Source organism: Prunus avium, chromosome 1, assembly GCF_965620075.1.
Source record: "Prunus avium chromosome 1, drPruAviu1.hap1.1, whole genome shotgun sequence".
Taxonomy (NCBI): domain Eukaryota; kingdom Viridiplantae; phylum Streptophyta; class Magnoliopsida; order Rosales; family Rosaceae; genus Prunus; species Prunus avium.
Genome location: NC_142284.1, coordinates 33,894,691 through 33,914,436, shown reverse-complemented (window position 1 = coordinate 33,914,436; position 19,746 = coordinate 33,894,691). Strand labels below are relative to the sequence as shown.

The 19,746-nt window shown below is 39.5% G+C and overlaps 2 non-coding genes across 2 annotated transcripts; both read left to right on the top strand.

The window, feature by feature from the left end:
• Positions 1–6,900: 6,900 nt before the first annotated feature.
• LOC148297707 (small nucleolar RNA R71) lies at positions 6,901–7,007 on the top strand. Its single transcript, XR_015833221.1, has one exon. It is a non-coding gene; the product is annotated as a small nucleolar RNA R71 (small nucleolar RNA).
• Positions 7,008–16,609: 9,602 nt separating this feature from the next.
• LOC148297706 (small nucleolar RNA R71) lies at positions 16,610–16,716 on the top strand. Its single transcript, XR_015833220.1, has one exon. It is a non-coding gene; the product is annotated as a small nucleolar RNA R71 (small nucleolar RNA).
• The last annotated feature ends 3,030 nt before the right edge of the window (positions 16,717–19,746 follow it).

Below are 19,746 nucleotides of genomic sequence, written 5' to 3'. Positions count from 1 at the left end.
CATCATAATATGGTGGGAGCAGTCATTTGGTTAGTTGTGAGTGAAATCCAATCGCTAGAAGTGTGGAATACACCAACCACTCCAATTAGGAACGAACTGCCGTTGAACTTGAATTGAACAATTTCTCGCACCTATTGATTTCGGATCGAACCCCAAACTTGTGCAAGATCATAATATGGTGGGAGGAGTCATTTGGTGAGTTTTGAGAGAAATCCAATCGCTAGAAGTATGGAATACACCAACCACCCCAATTAGGAACGAACTGCCATTGAACTTGAATCGTCCAATTTCTCACACCAATTGATTTTTGATCGAGCCCAAAACTTGGGCAACATCATAATATGGTGGGAGGAGTCATTTGGTGTGTTTTGAGTGAAATTCAATCGCTAGAAGTATGGAATACACCAACCACTTCAATTAGGAACGAACTGCCGTTGAACTTGAATTATCCATTTTCTCACACCTATTGATTACAGATCGAGCCCAAAACTTGGGCAATATTATAATATGGTGGGAGGAGTCATTTGGTGAGTTTTGAGTGAAATCCAATCGCTAGATGTATGGAATACACCAACCACTCCAATTAGGAACGAACTGCCGTTGATCTTGAATTGTCCAATTTGGAACGCCTATTGACTTCGGATCGAGCCCAAAACTTGGCCGGCATCATAATATGGTGGGAGGAGTCATTTGGCGAGTTTTGAGTGAAATCCAATCGCTAGAAGTATGGAATACACCAACCCCTCGAATTAGGAACGAACCGCCGTTGAACGTGAATTGTCCAATTTGGAACACCTATTGATTTCGGATCGAACCCCAAACCTGTGCAAGATCATAATATGGTGGGAGGGGTCATTTGGTGAGTTTTGAGTGAAATCCAATCGCTAGAAGTACGGAATACACCAACCACCCCAATTCGGAACGAACTGCCGTTGCACTTGAATTGTCCAAATTCTCGCACCTATTGATTTCGGATCGAGCCCAAAACTTGGGCAACATCATAATATGGTGGGAGCAGTCATTTGGTTAGGTTTGAGCGAAATCCAATAGCTAGAAGTATGGAATACACCAACCACTCCAATTAGGAACGAACTGCTGTTGAACTTGAATTGAACAATTTCTCCCACCTATTGATTTCGGATCGAACCCCAAACTTGTGCAAGATCATAATATGGTGGGAGGAGTCATTTGGTGAGTTTTGAGAGAAATCCAATCGCTAGAAGTATGGAATACACCAACCACCCCAATTAGGAACGAACTGCTGTTGAACTTGAATTGTCCAATTTGGAACACCTATTGATTTCGGATCGAGCCCAAAACTTGGGCAATATCATAATATGGTGGGAGGAGTCATTTGGTGAGTTTTGAGTAAAATCCAATCGCTAGAAGTATGGAATACACCAACCACTCCAATGAGGAACGAACTGCCGTGGAACTTGAATTGTCCAATTTGGAACACCTATTGATTTCGGATCGAGCCCAAAACTTGTACGACATCATAATATGGTGGGAGGAGTCATTTGGTGAGTTTTGAGTGAAATCCAATCGCTAGAAGTATGGAATACACCAACCACTCCAATGAGGAACGAACTGCCGTGGAACTTGAATTGTCCAATTTGGAACACCTATTGATTTCGGATCGAGCCCAAAACTTGTGCAACATCATAATATGGTGGGAGGAGTCATTTGGTGAGTTTTGAGTGAAATCCAATCGCTAGAAGTATGGAATACTCCAACCCCTCCAATTAGGGACGAACTGCCGTTGAACTTGAATTGTCCAATTTGGAACACCTATTGATTTCGGATCGAGCCCAAAACTTGGGCAACATCATAATATGGTGGGAGGAGTCATTTGGTGAGTTTTGAGTGAAATCCAATCGCTAGAAGTGTGGAATACACCAACCACTCCAATTAGGAACGAACTGCCGTTGAACTTGAATTGTCCAATTTCTCACAGCTATTGATTTCGGATCGAGCCCCAAACTTGGGCAACATCATAATATGGTGGGAGGAGTCATTTGGTGAGTTTTGAGTGAAATCCAATCGCTAGAAGTATGGAATACACCAACCACCCCAATTCGGAACGAACTGCCCTTGCACTTGAATTGTCCAATTTCTCGCACCTATTGATTTCGGATCGAGCCCAAAACTTGGGCAACATCATAATATGGTGGGAGGAGTCATTTGGTGCGTTTTGAGTGAAATCCAATCACTGGAAGTATGGAATACACCAACCACTCCAATTAGGAACGAACTGCTGTTGAACTTGAATTGTCCAATTTGGAACACCTATTGATTTCGGATCGAGCCCAAATCTTGGGCAACGTCATAATATGGTGGGAGGAGTCATTTGGTGAGTTTTGAGTGAAATCCAACCGCTAGAAGTATGGAATACACCAACCACTCCAATTAGGAACGAACTGCCGTTGAACTTGAATTGTCCAATTTCTCACACCTATTGATTTCGGATCGAGCCCCAAACTTGGGCAACATCATTGATCGGTGCATATTTCCATATTATTTTGTACCCTTTTAACTTATGATTTGGTTATGTTTTTGAGTTAAACTTGTGCTTTTAATAAGTTTTGTGTTTTTTTTAGTGTTATAAGCTTGAGACTCACTAATTGCATTTTGGAGACAAATTAGCTCAAAACGGTGTCTGCAGATCAGTCAACTTCACGGATTGTACTGTACTTGCTCAAGAAGAACTAGATGATGAGCCATACATCATTGGAAATATACGGAAGTCTAGTTTCTGTAGAATTTTACGGTTCATGATTCCGAGTCTTCTAGAGAAAGTTATACATGTTTTGGCAACTTAGGGTCAAATTCGGCAGCATCTGCGTTACTGGGCCAAAAATCACATTTGAAGGCCTTCCAGATTTTTCCTTGAGTTGGGCTGCATATGCTTGGAAAGATAATTCAAAGAGCTTCAAGATCCATATTTTTCCAGATTTTTCAGATTGGAGCCACAATCCCAAAACGAGCCCACAAGCTGGCTGCAATGCATTGTCATGCATGACATATGCATGATGAAGTGTTGTTGATTGTGGGAAAGTTTGGTGAAGCATATTCAATACCTATTTTTGAGTGGAATTTTGCAGCAGCCAAATGAATTAATTGAAGATGAAGTGGGGGTGCAACACTAAGCCTAAAGACAAGAGGAATTATTTTCAAATGCAATTGTGTGTTAGGTTAAGTTGGTGAATTAAGTGTAGTGTGTTAGGTGAAGTTAGTGTGTTTAGATAATTCAATTGTATAATTCAGATTTTCAACTTCCTTAGGCCTATAAATAGTGAGGTTTCCTAAGCTTGTAAACACAACCCAAGGGGGGGAGCTCTCAAACACTTCTCTAGAGCTCCCTTCCCTTCTCTCCCTCAAATTCTCTTAGTTTCATTTTCTAGTTTTCAATTGTTGTAATGAAATATTTGTGCTGAAATTCTCCTTAAGTTTTTCTTAGTTCCACTTTACTTTTCATTATGTAAATTCTTTTCTTAAGTTTTCAAGTTGAATTAGTTTCCAAATTTCAATTATGGTTTTTGTTCTTATTCATTATGCTTATAAGTTAATATGCTAGTTTGAATGATTGATCACCATTTAGGCTTGCATGTTAGCTATCTTGGTTTGAATTAAGAGTATACACCATGCTTTAATTCGACAACAGGGATTAGATACATACTTGGTTGTTTAAAATGTTCTTCTATGCTTAATGGGTTCCTAATGCTTAATTTTAGGTTAGACAACAAATGATCAAATTAGGGGATTAGGAACACAAGGTTATGACCACACACCACGGCTTAATCATACTTTAGCTAGAATCAATCCATTAATCTAAATTGAACTTGGGAACTTATTTGCTTGAGTTACTTTCTTATTTTCTTCCTTCTTTCATGTTCTTTGTTTATGTTTCTGTTTTGTGTAGGAAAACTGAATTGGATCATTCAATCACCAATCCCTGTGGAATCGACCTCGCACTTACATACGCTAAACTACCAATGGTTCGTGCACTTGCGAGTATCACAAGTTGAGGATGCAGCTGAATCCATTTTGGGGCAGCTGAAATCTACACAACAATCATAATATGGTGGGAGGAGTCATTTGGTGAGTTTTCAGTGAAATCCAATCGCTAGAAGTATGGAATACACCAACCATTCCAATTAGGAACGAACTGCCAATGCACTTGAATTGTCCAATTTCTCACACCTATTGATTTCGGATCGAGCCCAAAACTTGGGCAACATCATAATATGGTGGGAGGAGTCATTTGGTGAGTTTTGAGTGAAATCCAATCGCTAGAAGTATGGAATACACTAACCACTCCAATTAGGAACGAACAGCCGTTGAACTTGAATTGTCCAATTTGGGACACCTATTGATTTCGGATCGAGCCCAAAACTTGGGCAACATCATAATATGGTGGGAGGAGTCATTTGGTGAGTTTTGAGTGAAATCCAATCGCTAGAAGTATGGAATACACCAACCACTCCAATTAGGAACGAACTGCCGTTGAACTTGAATTGTCCACTTTCAAACACCTATTGATTTCGGATCGAGCCCCAAACTTGGGCAACATCATAATACGGTGGGAGGAGTCATTTGGTTAGTTTTGAGTGAAATCCAATCGCCAGAAGTATTGAATACACCAACCACTCCAATTAGGAACGAACTGCCGTTGAACTTGAATTGTCCAATTTCGAACACCAATTGATTTCGGATCGAGCCCAAAACTTGGGCAACATCATAATATGGTGGGAGGAGTCATTTGGTGAGTTTTGAGTGAAATCCAATCGCTAGAAGTACGGAATACATCAACCGCTCCAATTAGGAACGATATGCCGTTGAACATGAATTGTCCAATTTCTCACACCTATTGATTTTGGATCGAGCCCCATACTTGGGCAACATCATAACATGGTGGGAGGTGTCATTTGGTGAGTTTTGAGTGAAATCCAATCGCTAGAAGTATGGAATACACCAACCACTCCAATTAGGAACGAACTGCCGTTGAACTTGAATTGTCCACTTTCAAACACCTATTGATTTCGGATCGAGCCCCAAACTTGGGCAACATCATAATACGGTGGGAGGAGTCATTTGGTTAGTTTTGAGTGAAATCCAATCGCGAGAAGTATTGAATACACCAACCACTCCAATTAGGAACGAACTGCCGTTGAACTTGAATTGTCCAATTTCGAACACCAATTGATTTCGGATCGAGCCCAAAACTTGGGCAACATCATAATATGGTGGGAGGAGTCATTTGGTGAGTTTTGAGTGAAATCCAATCGCTAGAAGTACGGAATACATCAACCGCTCCAATTAGGAACGATATGCCGTTGAACATGAATTGTCCAATTTCTCACACCTATTGATTTTGGATCGAGCCCCATACTTGGGCAACATCATAATATGGTGGGAGGTGTCATTTGGTGAGTTTTGAGTGAAATCCAATCGCTAGAAGTATGGAATACACCAACCACTCCAATTAGGAACGAACTGCCAATGCACTTGAATTGTCCAATTTCTCACACCTATTGATTTCGGATCGAGCCCAAAACTTGGGCAACATCATAATATGGTGGGAGGAGTCATTTGGTGAGTTTTGAGTGAAATCCAATCACTAGAAGTGTGGAATACGCCAACCACTCCAATTAGGAACGAACTGCCGTTGAACTTGAATTGTCCAATTTGGAACACCTATTGATTTCAGATCGAGCCCAAAACTTGGGTAACATCATAATATGGTGGGAGGAGTCATTTGGTGAGTTTTGAGCGAAATTGAGCTTGTGAGTTTTCAAGTCCTTGATGAATTTTCCATATGCAGGAATCTGTTCAATAAGATCAAGCAAAGGCAAATTGATATTAACTTTACTCAAAATATCATAAATCTCTTTAAAAGCCTTATCTTGCTTTGCTTTCTTAAGACGGCCTGGAAATGGAATCTGTGGAACATATGGAGCGGGTGGCACGTATCTATCTTCTTGAAGATGTGGTGGCACAAATTTGTCATCCTTTTTATGCAATTGGAATTGATCGGATTTCTGAGAATCTGATTTGGCCTTAGGAGCAGATTGAGAAGTTTTGAGTTGTTCTCCTTCCGTGGCCATGGTCTCCTCCTCTTCATTTTCTACAATCACAACATCATTTGAAAGATTAGAATCATCTTTATTATCAATGATCTTTCCTGATCTGAGCACATGAATGGCCTTGGCTTCTGGGTTCTTTGGATTGATCTCAGTTTGGCTTGGCCATTTCCCAGGCTATCTTTGAGTTATTTCAGCAGCTATTTGGCCTAATTGGACTTCCAATTTGGAGATGGCAGCTTGTGTAGTTTGCTGAAAATTGGATTGGTTGATTGCCATCTGCTTCACTATATCTTCCAATGATGATGATGATTGTTGTGGCCTTTGGAATGAAGGGGGATTTGCTTGATTCTGGGTATTTCTCCATGAAAAGTTTGGATGATTCCTCCAACCTGGATTATAACTTTGAGAGTATGGATCATTTCTTGGACCTTGGTTGTAGGAATTTACCAACTTAGCTTGTTCTTGCACAAATTCTGGATATCCGGCCCCAAGTGGACAAGCTGTGGTAGCATGGTCATGAGATTCACAAATGCTACACACTTCCTTCGGAGGGCTTCTTGAGTTTAATGCAAGAAGAGCATCTAGCTTTTGTTCCAGTTTTGAAATCTGCACACTAGAAGCATCATTAGAACCACTAATAACACGTTTACCTCTTGTATCCGTATGTTGGGTCTCCATTGCTATCTCCTCAAAGAGTTCGTACGTTTCTTCTGGAGTTTTGGTTTTAAAAGAACCACCTGCAAAATTGGTGACTATATTATGACTAGAAGGGGTTAGTCCTTTATAAAACATACGCATTTGAAGCTTCAATGGAATCCCATGATGAGGACATTGGTTGAGCAGCCCATTGAATCTCTCCCATGCTTCACAAAACGATTCATCATCTTGCTGTGCAAATAACAAGATCTTGTCCCTAAGCATGTCGGTCTTTTGCGTGGAGAAGTATTTTTCCAGGAACTTCTTTTGAATGGCAGACCATGTAGTGAGTGAACCAGGCTTCAAAGAATTCAACCAATACTTCGCCTTATCCTTTAAAGTGTATGGAAACACTCTCATTCGAAGTTGATCTTCTGTCACACCTGTCAAGGGAAAAGAACTCACAACATTAAAAATATCCTTTATATGAGTCAATGGATCTTCATTAGGTAAACCATAAAAGGAGGGTAGCATATTAAGATGAGAAGATTTAAGCTCATAATTTCGAGCTACAGTGGGCAGCAAAATGCTTGAAGGAGATGCTGGAATTGTTGGGATATCAAGTTCTCCCATGAACTCAATGGCAGCCATCATTTCTTCTTCTTCTTGGTCTGAACTTGCTTCCGAATTTGAAAGTGAAGAACCAGGAAGTTCAGTGTGGAGAGCAAGACTTGTAAATGTAGCAAGAGCTTGCTCTTTTGCAGTTGACAACTCCCTTTCTAGACGATTCTGAATTTCAGAGGTCACACGATTTGGTTGCAATGATGGTCCTGCGTTCAAAGATCTGGAACGTTGGAACGAAGACCTTACTTGTTCAAGGAATGGCCTGTTAGACATAAACTACCTGAAACAGAAAATTAGATTAATTAGAAACACTAAAAAGAATAGGGTAACCTTGGGCACATAACCAGGGAAGAACTTTCGTTCAGTCCCCGGCAACGGCGCCAAAATTTTGTTGTTAATATTATGTTAACTCGCAATTGTACGGGGCAATTAGTAGTATAGCAAGACAAGTACGAGGTCGTACCCACGAAGACTGAGAAGTTAAAACTAGTTATGTACTTAGATTACCAAATTCAAGAAAGTAGGAGGTTATGTCTAAAACAGAATTTAAAACAAGAGTGGTTGTGATTGTTGAACAAAAGAAGCAAAATGAAATTGCAAACAAAAACAAGTAAACAAATGTAACAAAGAGTGGTTTTAAGAGTTGGAAAACAGATTTTGAGACTAGGGCATTCGAATCACCATAACAATTCAATTCTGGGTTATAAAGATTCAAGTAACAAGTCTAATTCAGATTCAAAGATTGATTCTAGCTAAAGTATGATTAGGCCATGGTGTTTGGTCCTAACCTTGTGTTCCTAATTCCCTAATTTGATCATTTGTTGTCTAACCTAAAATTAAGCATTAGGAACCCATTAAGCATAGAAGAACATTTTAAACAACCAAGTATGTATCTAATCCCTGTTGTCGAATGTCCATACATACTCTTCCTATTCATAGTTCAATTCGAATTAAAGCATGGTGTATACTCTTAATTCAAACCAAGATAGTTAACAAACAAGTTCTAATGGTGATCAATCATTCAAACAAGCATGTTAACTTATAAGCATAATGAATAAGAACATGAATCATGAATCAAACTTGAAACTCCAAACTTATAAACCCAGAATATTCATGTTAGGTTACATCGAAGCCCTAGTTATGGATTTAGCTACTCATAATGGAAAAGAGACTTGAACAGAAATGAGAAAACATAATGAATGCAATAAGAGTAGAAAAACCCTTTTTCTGAAGTTCTTGTGGTGTCCAAGGCTTCTCCAAGTGCTTCTTCACTTCTAATGCTTCTCCAAGAGCTTCCCCACTTCTAGAAAGATGTATGAAGGATATGGAGGTGATTTGGGATGAGTTTGAGTGAGTGGTGATGGCTAAGGAAGATGAAATTCGTAGGGAAATGGAAGAGAGGTTTGCTGGAGTTGTTTTGGTGATTGTTGGATTGTTTGGGATTTTGAGAGTGTTTGAGGATGGTTGGAGTGAATTGTGGGGGTTGTGAATCTCAGGATTTGTTGTGTCTTGAATGTGGAATGGATGTGGTATTTATAGGGAGAGGGGAGTGATAAATCTGATTTCAATATGGCTAATGCATACAACACTTGCATTATAAAAGATGAATTGGTTGATGCAGTTCACTAATGCATACAACACTTGCATTATAAAATCTGAATTGGTTGATGCACTTCACCAATAAATCCCACCAGCAGCCCTAGCTCATCTTCATGTCACCATGACCAAGCTTCCAACCAGCTACAATAGCTCATGCCTAGCTCACCATGACCAAGCTTCCAACCAGCTCATCCTGAGGTCAGCATGACCAGCAACTTCAAGGGCTTACAACTTGGGCTTCTCTTAAGCAAATGACGACTTTAAGATGTCCATTGTGAAGTTCAGAATGTTTCTGATCCAACCACACAAGTATTGGCCCAATCCAAGCTCGGATGAAGAAGATAAGTCCGAAATGAAATTCTAACTCAGTTTGCTCGCTGACAAAAATCCATCCTGAGCATGGATCTGTGTTTGCTAGGTGACGGACTCCAGATTTATCCAATGAGGCTGAATTTTGGATATGTTATAGTACACACCCATTGGAACAACTTTCATGAAGAATGCGGCCTCATCCGAGCTGTGTAGGTTGCTGAAACAGATCTTGCAATGTGACCTACGGAAATGGACTGGCAGGGGGCTGTAGCCAAAATGAGTTTGTCTTTAAGCTCTTCTTCCATTCATCCAAATCAGGCCTAAACATGCTTGAATTGCATGAATTATGCTCTCTTACTCTATTGGCCTACAAAACACACAAATAGAGGCAAATAACTCAGAATTATAGGAAACTAAGCAAAAGAAGTAAGTAAATTGGGCATGTATATGTATGAAATTATGAGCTTAACACACCCCCAAACCTAGATTTTGCTAGTCCTCGAGCAAAAAAAAAAAAAAAAAAAAAAAAAAAAAGGTAAAAACAAAATAAGAAGTAACTAGACCACTTTCGTAGGTAACTCGATTGCATTGAGCGTATGCAACAAGCCTTTAAACCTCTAGGCATCCCTAGTAGGAGGAGTTGTGTCTCCTGAGGGTTTAATAGATACGATACCCACAAACGCTTTACTGAGTCTACAAAACAAAGTGGTTAGAAAAATAAACTTTGAAATCAACTAATGAAAATGAAAGAAAACTTTAGTCATACCTCCAACACCATAGAGTTGCCAAGATATGTGATCAATCAGTGTGTACAAGTGGAAGCTATAGCTCAAAGGCACACAGTTTCAAAGCAAGCACACTCAAACCTTGAATAGAGAACATGCTTCGACTCTAATTCTCACAGATAACATTCAATCACTCAGAACCTATGTTTTAATTCTCTCAAGAAAGCATAAGTGAGTGTATGAAATAGAAGCACAAATTTGGTTAGATCTCATGAAAGGAATTAAATACTAAGAATAGAGATACACACATACTTACCAGCACCCATGAATACATCCTCAAAGATCAGCTAGGTCTTTCACAATGTTGTAATGAAAGGCTAAGGTTTAGGGGAAATGGAAGAATTGGAAGGAAAAACAAATAACTTAAGAACATACCAAGGTTGCATGCTTCATTAATCTGCAAGGCATCATTGATTTAGATTGGCATGGCAGCAAACTTCATGGTATCACCTGGCATGGACTTTAATTTTCACACTTAGATCAAATCGACACACTTTCTCTTTATCTTTCTTATTTGCTGATTTGATCTGCTTCTTCTTTAACTTCATTGCACAGATTCACATCATCTGTCATTTAGGCACATGGCAGCAACTTCCTTGCTTCAAACTTTATCTTGGCACACCTTAGTATATTTCTAAGCTATAGGGTATGGCTACAATAGGTCAAGTATCTCAGATTGGGATACAAAGGTAGGGAAATGATGATGGTGATAGAAGAAAAAGGCTTTAAGTGTTTGGCTTCAAGAGGGCTAATGGAACACACATATGGGTAGGGTGAAAAGAAAGCACATAGAATAGTTATACACACATAGCCTAGCATCACTTCAATGAGTTCATTCATGAATGAGAGCAAGCACATGATATCTGCAAAAGAGAATCATCCTTAGTATTCAATCAAAATGAAATGATGAGATCAATTAGAGTGAATTGAAGAAAATAAGTATGGATGAGAAATAGAACACTTTAAACCCTCTCAAGAAAGCAATTAGGCTCGATATAGCTCACTAGGGTAGTCTCCACTATTTTCCTTCAAGAATTTGAGCATGGTACTTTAGCCACCAGAATTCTAAGAGCAAAAGCTTTGTGAAGTGCAAAATTCTGATATGAAAACCTCAAATAGCAGCTCCATAGCATTGATTGTATGACATTCTTAAAAAAAATAAAAAAAAAAAAATAAAAAAAAAGTGACAAGAGAACGAAAATTGAAAACACAAATGGATAAGAAAATTGAAATTGAAAACCTTCCCCCCAGACCTGAATTGAACATTGTCCTCAATGTGAAAGCATACAAAAGATGATTGAGAACAAACAAATGATAAAGGGAAAAGTTTAGAAGAAGGTTTAGGAAAAAAAAAAAAATGAATATATAAGCAACTCACGGATGACCAGTTAAGGGCCTCAGAAAACACAGCCAGGGGATCCGGGAAGGTTGGAGGGGTCACAATGGTCCCGCTTAAAACCCAAACTTCTTAGACACCGAAGGTGTCGCCTAAAGAACTCATAGACACTGTATTGACGGAGGTGCTCACTGGGGTTACCAAAAGTTAGCTTATATGAAATTTTATTTTTTATTTTTATTTTTTAAATTTATTTATTTATAAAAAGGAACAGAAACTTAAAATGACTAAAATAAAAACAAAACAAGTAAAGAGAAAGGATTGAAATGCTTCCCCTTGATGCAATTAGGTCAATTGCTACCAAGCACCTTCTTCTTGAACACATGGGTTGCCTCCCAAGAAGCGCCTTAGTTACTGTCTTGGCAAGACATTGTGCAATCAGCTAAGTTGATGGTACGAAGGGAAGTTGATCTACCACATGGCCAGTTTGGATGCCAGCTGAAACTCCCTCATAGAATGGCTTTAAACGTTGTCCATTTACTTTGAAAGTCGAGCCATCTTTAGGGTTTTGAATCTCCACAGCTCCATAGGGAGAAACATTGACCACGGTGAATGGGCCTTGCCATCTAGACTTCAATTTTCCTGGAAAGAGACGCAAACGTGAGTTAAACAAAAGAACTGACATACCTTTGGAGAACTCTTTTCGTTGAATGTTTCTGTCATGGTAACTCTTGGTTCGTTCTTTGTAAAGCTTTGCATTCTCATAAGACTCATGTCTAATTTCTTCCAATTCATTGAGCTGAAACTTTCTTGCATGGCCTGCCTTGTCTAGATCAAAATTCAACTTCTTGATGGCCCAAAAAGCATTGTGTTCAAGCTCCATTGGCAGGTGACAAGCTTTCCCAAACACAAGACGATAAGGGCTCATTCCAATGGGAGTCTTATATGCAGTCCTATAAGCCCATAATGCATCATTGAGCTTGGCTGCCCAATCTTTCCTTGTATTGTTCACCACCTTCTCCAGGATGTGCTTAATTTCTCTATTGCTTATTTCCACTTGACCAGAAGTTTGCGGATGATATGGTGTAGAGACTCGATGGGTGATGTTGTACTTTTTCATGAGTGCTTCGAATGGCTTGTTACAGAAGTGGCTGCCTCCATCACTAATGACAGCCCTTGGAGTACCAAACCTTGTGAAAATATTATCCTTCAAGAACTTCAGCACCACCTTATAATCATTGGTTTTGGTGGCTATGGCTTCCACCCATTTAGACACATAATCAACAGCAACAAGTATGTAAATATAACCAAAGGAAGATGGGAATGGTCCCATGAAATCAATACCCCACACATCGAAGAGCTCCACAACAAGTATGTTATTCAATGGCATTTCATTCCTGCGACTTATGTTCCCCATCCTTTGGCACCTATCACACTTAACACAAAAATTAAACGCATCTTTGAATAGAGTGGGCCAAAAGAAACCAGATTGCAGAATTTTAAGTGCTGTTTTCTTAGCTCTAAAGTGACCTCCACAAGCCAATTCGTGGCTATGCCTAAGTATGCTTTCTTGCTCTTCTTCTGGAACACATCTTCTGATGAGTTGATCCGGGCAATGCTTGAATAAGAAAGGTTCATCCCAGACATAATGTTTCACCATGGAAAAGAACTTCTTCTTGTCCTGAGAAGTTAGATCATTTCTAAGAACACCACAAGCAAGATAATTAACAAAATCAGCATACCATGGCTCTTTGACTTGGGCAGCATATAGTTGTTCATCAGGGAAAGTCTCATTCAAGGGTAGCATAGCTGCTCCTTTTTCTTCAACCACAATTCTGCTCAAATGATCAGCTACCACATTCTCACATCCCTTCTTATCTCGAATCTCCAAATCGAATTCTTGCAGCAAGAGAATCCATCTAATCAAGCGTGGTTTGGCATCCTTCTTAGTGAGCAAGTATCTAAGAGCTGCATGGTCAGAATAAACAATTACTTTAGAACCAACAAGGTAAGAACGAAATTTTTCTAAAGCAAAAACCACAGCAAGCAACTCCTTCTCTGTTATGGAGTAGTTGTTTTGAGCATCATTCAAGGTCCGGCTAGCATAATGAATCACATGGGGCAGCTTGTTCTTCTTTTGACCTAAAACTGCACCAATAGCAAAGTCAGAGGCATCACACATTATTTCAAATGGTAAAGACCAATCCGGAGCTATGATAATAGGGGCTGAAGTTAGCTCCCTCTTCAAGGTAGTAAAAGCTTCCATGCAAGCTTCATTAAACTCAAAAACAGCATCCTTAGCAAGGAGATTACACAATGGCCTTGTAATGCTTGAGAAATTTTTGATGAACCTTCTATAGAATCCAGCATGACCTAGAAAGCTTCTAACTCCTTTAACAGAGGTAGGGGGTGGAAGATTTGAGATGAGATCGATCTTGGCTTTATCCACTTCGATTCCCTTGCTTGAAATCACATGGCCTAGTACAATGCCTTGTCCCACCATGAAGTGACACTTCTCCCAATTCAAAATCAGATTTGTTTCCTGGCATCTTTTAAGCACTAGAGACAAGTGGTGAAGACAATTATCAAAAGAGGAACCAAAAACTGAAAAATCATCCATAAATACCTCAATGAATCGTTCCACCATATCTGAAAAGATTGACATCATGCATCTTTGGAAAGTTGCTGGGGCATTGCACAAACCGAATGGCATCCTTCTATAAGCAAACGTACCAAATGGGCATGTGAATGTGGTTTTCTCTTGGTCTTCCGGAGCAATGGGAATTTGATTATAACCTGAAAAACCATCAAGAAAACAATAGTAAGCATGGCCAGATAAACGTTCAAGCATTTGATCAATAAAAGGTAAGGGGAAATGATCTTTTCTAGTGGATGTGTTCAACTTCCTGTAATCAATGCAAACTCTCCAACCAGTGACAGTTCGTGTAGGAACTAGCTCATTCTTCTCATTCTTCACAACGGTGATTCCGGACTTCTTTGGAACAACTTGCACAGGGCTCACCCACTTAGAATCTGAAATTGGGTAGATGATTCCTACATCGAGTAGCTTTAAAACTTCAGCTCTAACCACCTCTTTCATGTTGGGATTTAGCCACCTTTGGGCATCACGAGATGGTTTGCTGTATTCTTCCATTAAAATCCGGTGCATGCACATGCTTGGACTAATTCCTTTGATGTCTGCTATGGTCCACCCAATGGCTGTTTTATGCTCTTTTAGAACTTTAATTAAGCTCTCTTCTTCATGTGAGGAGAGACCTGCAGCAATTATAACAGGGAGAGTTTCGTTAGCACCCAAATATGTATATTTAAGATTATTGGGAAGAGGTTTAAGTTCTAGCTTTGGTGGGATGACAATGGATGGCTCCAATTTCGTGGATGATGGTCCAAGAGGCTCGATTGGTGGCCTAAAGGATGGTGGGTATGGCGGAAACACTTCTAAGGCAGCCACCACTTCTTGGAACTCCGGTTCACAAAGATCTTCCTCTTCTTGTGTTAAGACAGCTTCTAGAGCATCATTAGACTTTTTCTGCAAAATTTTGGAAGAAACCTCATGATCCACAACATCAATTGAAAAGCAAGAATCAAGAGAGATAGAAGGTTGAGATAGAGCATTAAGCATTTTAAATTCAACAGTTTCACCCAAAACAGTCATGGAGAGGGTGCTATCTTTCACTTTGATGATTGTGTCTGCAGTGGCCATGAATGGCCTGCATAGGAGAATGGGATCAACACGATCTCCATTTGGATTGTCTTCCATGTCCATCACTACAAAATCAGCAGGGAGAATTAGTGTATTAACTTGAACTAGAATATCTTCTACAATACCTTTTGGATATTTTATAGAATGATCAGCTAGTTCAAGTCGCATTGAAGTCTTCTTCATCCCTTCTAAGCCAAGCTCTTGATAAACTGAATATGGCAAAACATTGATGCTTGCTCCCAAGTCCAACATGGCTCTTCCAACCTTCTTGCCTCCAATGTTAATGGGAATGTCAAAGCTGCCAGGATCATCTAGTTTTGGTGGAAGCTTCCTTTGCAATACAGCACTTACATTCTGGTCGAGCTTTACTCCTTCATTTGGAGCGAAATTGAGCTTGTGAGTTTTCAAGTCCTTGATGAATTTTCCATATGCAGGAATCTGTTCAATAAGATCAAGCAAAGGCAAATTGATATTAACTTTACTCAAAATATCATAAATCTCTTTAAAAGCCTTATCTTGCTTTGCTTTCTTAAGACGGCCTGGAAATGGAATCTGTGGAACATATGGAGCGGGTGGCACGTATCTATCTTCTTGAAGATGTGGTGGCACAAATTTGTCATCCCTTTTATGCAATTGGAATTGATCGGATTTCTGAGAATCTGATTTGGCCTTAGGAGCAGATTGAGAAGTTTTGAGTTGTTCTCCTTCCGTGGCCATGGTCTCCTCCTCTTCATTTTCTACAATCACAACATCATTTGAAAGATTAGAATCATCTTTATTATCAATGATCTTACCTGATCTGAGCACATGAATGGCCTTGGCTTCTGGGTTCTTTGGATTGATCTCAGTTTGGCTTGGCCATTTCCCAGGCTGTCTTTGAGTTATTTCAGCAGCTATTTGGCCTAATTGGACTTCCAATTTGGAGATGGCAGCTTGTGTAGTTTGCTGAAAATTGGATTGGTTGATTGCCATCTGCTTCACTATATCTTCCAATGATGATGATGATTGTTGTGGCCTTTGGAATGAAGGGGGATTTGCTTGATTCTGGGTATTTCTCCATGAAAAGTTTGGATGATTCCTCCAACCTGGATTATAACTTTGAGAGTATGGATCATTTCTTGGACCTTGGTTGTAGGAATTTACCAACTTAGCTTGTTCTTGCACAAATTCTGGATATCCGGCCCCAAGTGGACAAGCTGTGGTAGCATGGTCATGAGATTCACAAATGCTACACACTTCCTTCGGAGGGCTTCTTGAGTTTAATGCAAGAAGAGCATCTAGCTTTTGTTCCAGTTTTGAAATCTGCACACTAGAAGCATCATTAGAACCACTAATAACACGTTTACCTCTTGTATCCGTATGTTGGGTCTCCATTGCTATCTCCTCAAAGAGTTCGTACGTTTCTTCTGGAGTTTTGGTTTTAAAAGAACCACCTGCAAAATTGGTGACTATATTATGACTAGAAGGGGTTAGTCCTTTATAAAACATACGCATTTGAAGCTTCAATGGAATCCCATGATGAGGACATTGGTTGAGCAGCCCATTGAATCTCTCCCATGCTTCACAAAACGATTCATCATCTTGCTGTGCAAATAACAAGATCTTGTCCCTAAGCATGTCGGTCTTTTGCGTGGAGAAGTATTTTTCCAGGAACTTCTTTTGAATGGCAGACCATGTAGTGAGTGAACCAGGCTTCAAAGAATTCAACCAATACTTCGCCTTATCCTTTAAAGTGTATGGAAACACTCTCATTCGAAGTTGATCTTCTGTCACACCTGTCAAGGGAAAAGAACTCACAACATTAAAAATATCCTTTATATGAGTCAATGGATCTTCATTAGGTAAACCATAAAAGGAGGGTAGCATATTAAGATGAGAAGATTTAAGCTCATAATTTCGAGCTACAGTGGGCAGCAAAATGCTTGAAGGAGATGCTGGAATTGTTGGGATATCAAGTTCTCCCATGAACTCAATGGCAGCCATCATTTCTTCTTCTTCTTGGTCTGAACTTGCTTCCGAATTTGAAAGTGAAGAACCAGGAAGTTCAGTGTGGAGAGCAAGACTTGTAAATGTAGCAAGAGCTTGCTCTTTTGCAGTTGACAACTCCCTTTCTAGACGATTCTGAATTTCAAAGGTCACACGATTTGGTTGCAATGATGGTCCTGCGTTCAAAGATCTGGAACGTTGGAACGAAGACCTTACTTGTTCAAGGAATGGCCTGTTAGACATAAACTACCTGAAACAGAAAATTAGATTAATTAGAAACACTAAAAAGAATAGGGTAACCTTGGGCACATAACCAGGGAAGAACTTTCGTTCAGTCCCTGGCAACGGCGCCAAAATTTTGTTGTTAATATTATGTTAACTCGCAATTGTACGGGGCAATTAGTAGTATAGCAAGACAAGTACGAGGTCGTACCCACGAAGACTGAGAAGTTAAAACTAGTTATGTACTTAGATTACCAAATTCAAGAAAGTAGGAGGTTATGTCTAAAACAGAATTTAAAACAAGAGTGGTTGTGATTGTTGAACAAAAGAAGCAAAATGAAATTGCAAACAAAAACAAGTAAACAAATGTAACAAAGAGTGGTTTTAAGAGTTGGAAAACAGATTTTGAGACTAGGGCATTCGAATCACCATAACAATTCAATTCTGGGTTATAAAGATTCAAGTAACAAGTCTAATTCAGATTCAAAGATTGATTCTAGCTAAAGTATGATTAGGCCATGGTGTTTGGTCCTAACCTTGTGTTCCTAATTCCCTAATTTGATCATTTGTTGTCTAACCTAAAATTAAGCATTAGGAACCCATTAAGCATAGAAGAACATTTTAAACAACCAAGTATGTATCTAATCCCTGTTGTCGAATGTCCATACATACTCTTCCTATTCATAGTTCAATTCTAATTAAAGCATGGTGTATACTCTTAATTCAAACCAAGATAGTTAACAAACAAGTTCTAATGGTGATCAATCATTCAAACAAGCATGTTAACTTATAAGCATAATGAATAAGAACATGAATCATGAATCAAACTTGAAACTCCAAACTTATAAACCCAGAATATTCATGTTAGGTTACATCGAAGCCCTAGTTATGGATTTAGCTACTCATAATGGAAAAGAGACTTGAACAGAAATGAGAAAACATAATGAATGCAATAAGAGTAGAAAAACCCTTTTTCTGAAGTTCTTGTGGTGTCCAAGGCTTCTCCAAGTGCTTCTTCACTTCTAATGCTTCTCCAAGAGCTTCCCCACTTCTAGAAAGATGTATGAAGGATATGGAGGTGATTTGGGATGAGTTTGAGTGAGTGGTGATGGCTAAGGAAGATGAAATTCGTAGGGAAATGGAAGAGAGGTTTGCTGGAGTTGTTTTGGTGATTGTTGGAGTGTTTGGGATTTTGAGAGTGTTTGAGGATGGTTGGAGTGAATTGTGGGGGTTGTGAATCTCAGGATTTGTTGTGTCTTGAATGTGGAATGGATGTGGTATTTATAGGGAGAGGGGAGTGATAAATCTGATTTCAATATGGCTAATGCATACAACACTTGCATTATAAAAGATGAATTGGTTGATGCAGTTCACTAATGCATACAACACTTGCATTATAAAATCTGAATTGGTTGATGCACTTCACCAATAAATCCCACCAGCAGCCCTAGCTCATCTTCATGTCACCATGACCAAGCTTCCAACCAGCTACAATAGCTCATGCCTAGCTCACCATGACCAAGCTTCCAACCAGCTCATCCTGAGGTCAGCATGACCAGCAACTTCAAGGACTTACAACTTGGGCTTCTCTTAAGCAAATGACGACTTTAAGATGTCCATTGTGAAGTTCAGAATGTTTCTGATCCAACCACACAAGTATTGGCCCAATCCAAGCTCGGATGAAGAAGATAAGTCCGAAATGAAATTCTAACTCAGTTTGCTCGCTGACAAAAATCCATCCTGAGCATGGATCTGTGTTTGCTAGGTGACGGACGCCAGATTTATCCAATGAGGCTGAATTTTGGATATGTTATACTACACACCCATTGGAACAACTTTCATGAAGAATGCGGCCTCATCCGAGCTGTGTAGGTTGCTGAAACAGATCTTGCAATGTGACCTACGGAAATGGACTGGCAGGGGGCTGTAGCCAAAATGAGTTTGTCTTTAAGCTCTTCTTCCATTCATCCAAATCAGGCCTAAACATGCTTGAATTGCATGAATTATGCTCTCTTACTCTATTGGCCTACCAAACACACAAATAGAGGCAAATAACTCAGAATTATAGGAAACTAAGCAAAAGAAGTAAGTAAATTGGGCATGTATATGTATGAAATTATGAGCTTAACAGAATACACCAACCACTCCAGTTAGGAACGAACTGCCGTTGAACTTGAATTGTCCAATTTCTCACACCTATTGATTTCGGATCGAGCCCAAAACTTGGGCAACATCATAATATGGTGGGAGGAGTCATTTGGTGAGTTTTGAGTGAAATCCAATCGCTAGAAGTACGGAATACACCAACCACTCCAATTACGAACGAACTGTCGTTGAAATTGAATTGACCAATTTCTCACACCTATTGATTTCGGATCGAGCCCAAAAGTTGGGCAACATCATAATATGGTGGGAGGAGTCATTTGGTGAGTTTTGAGT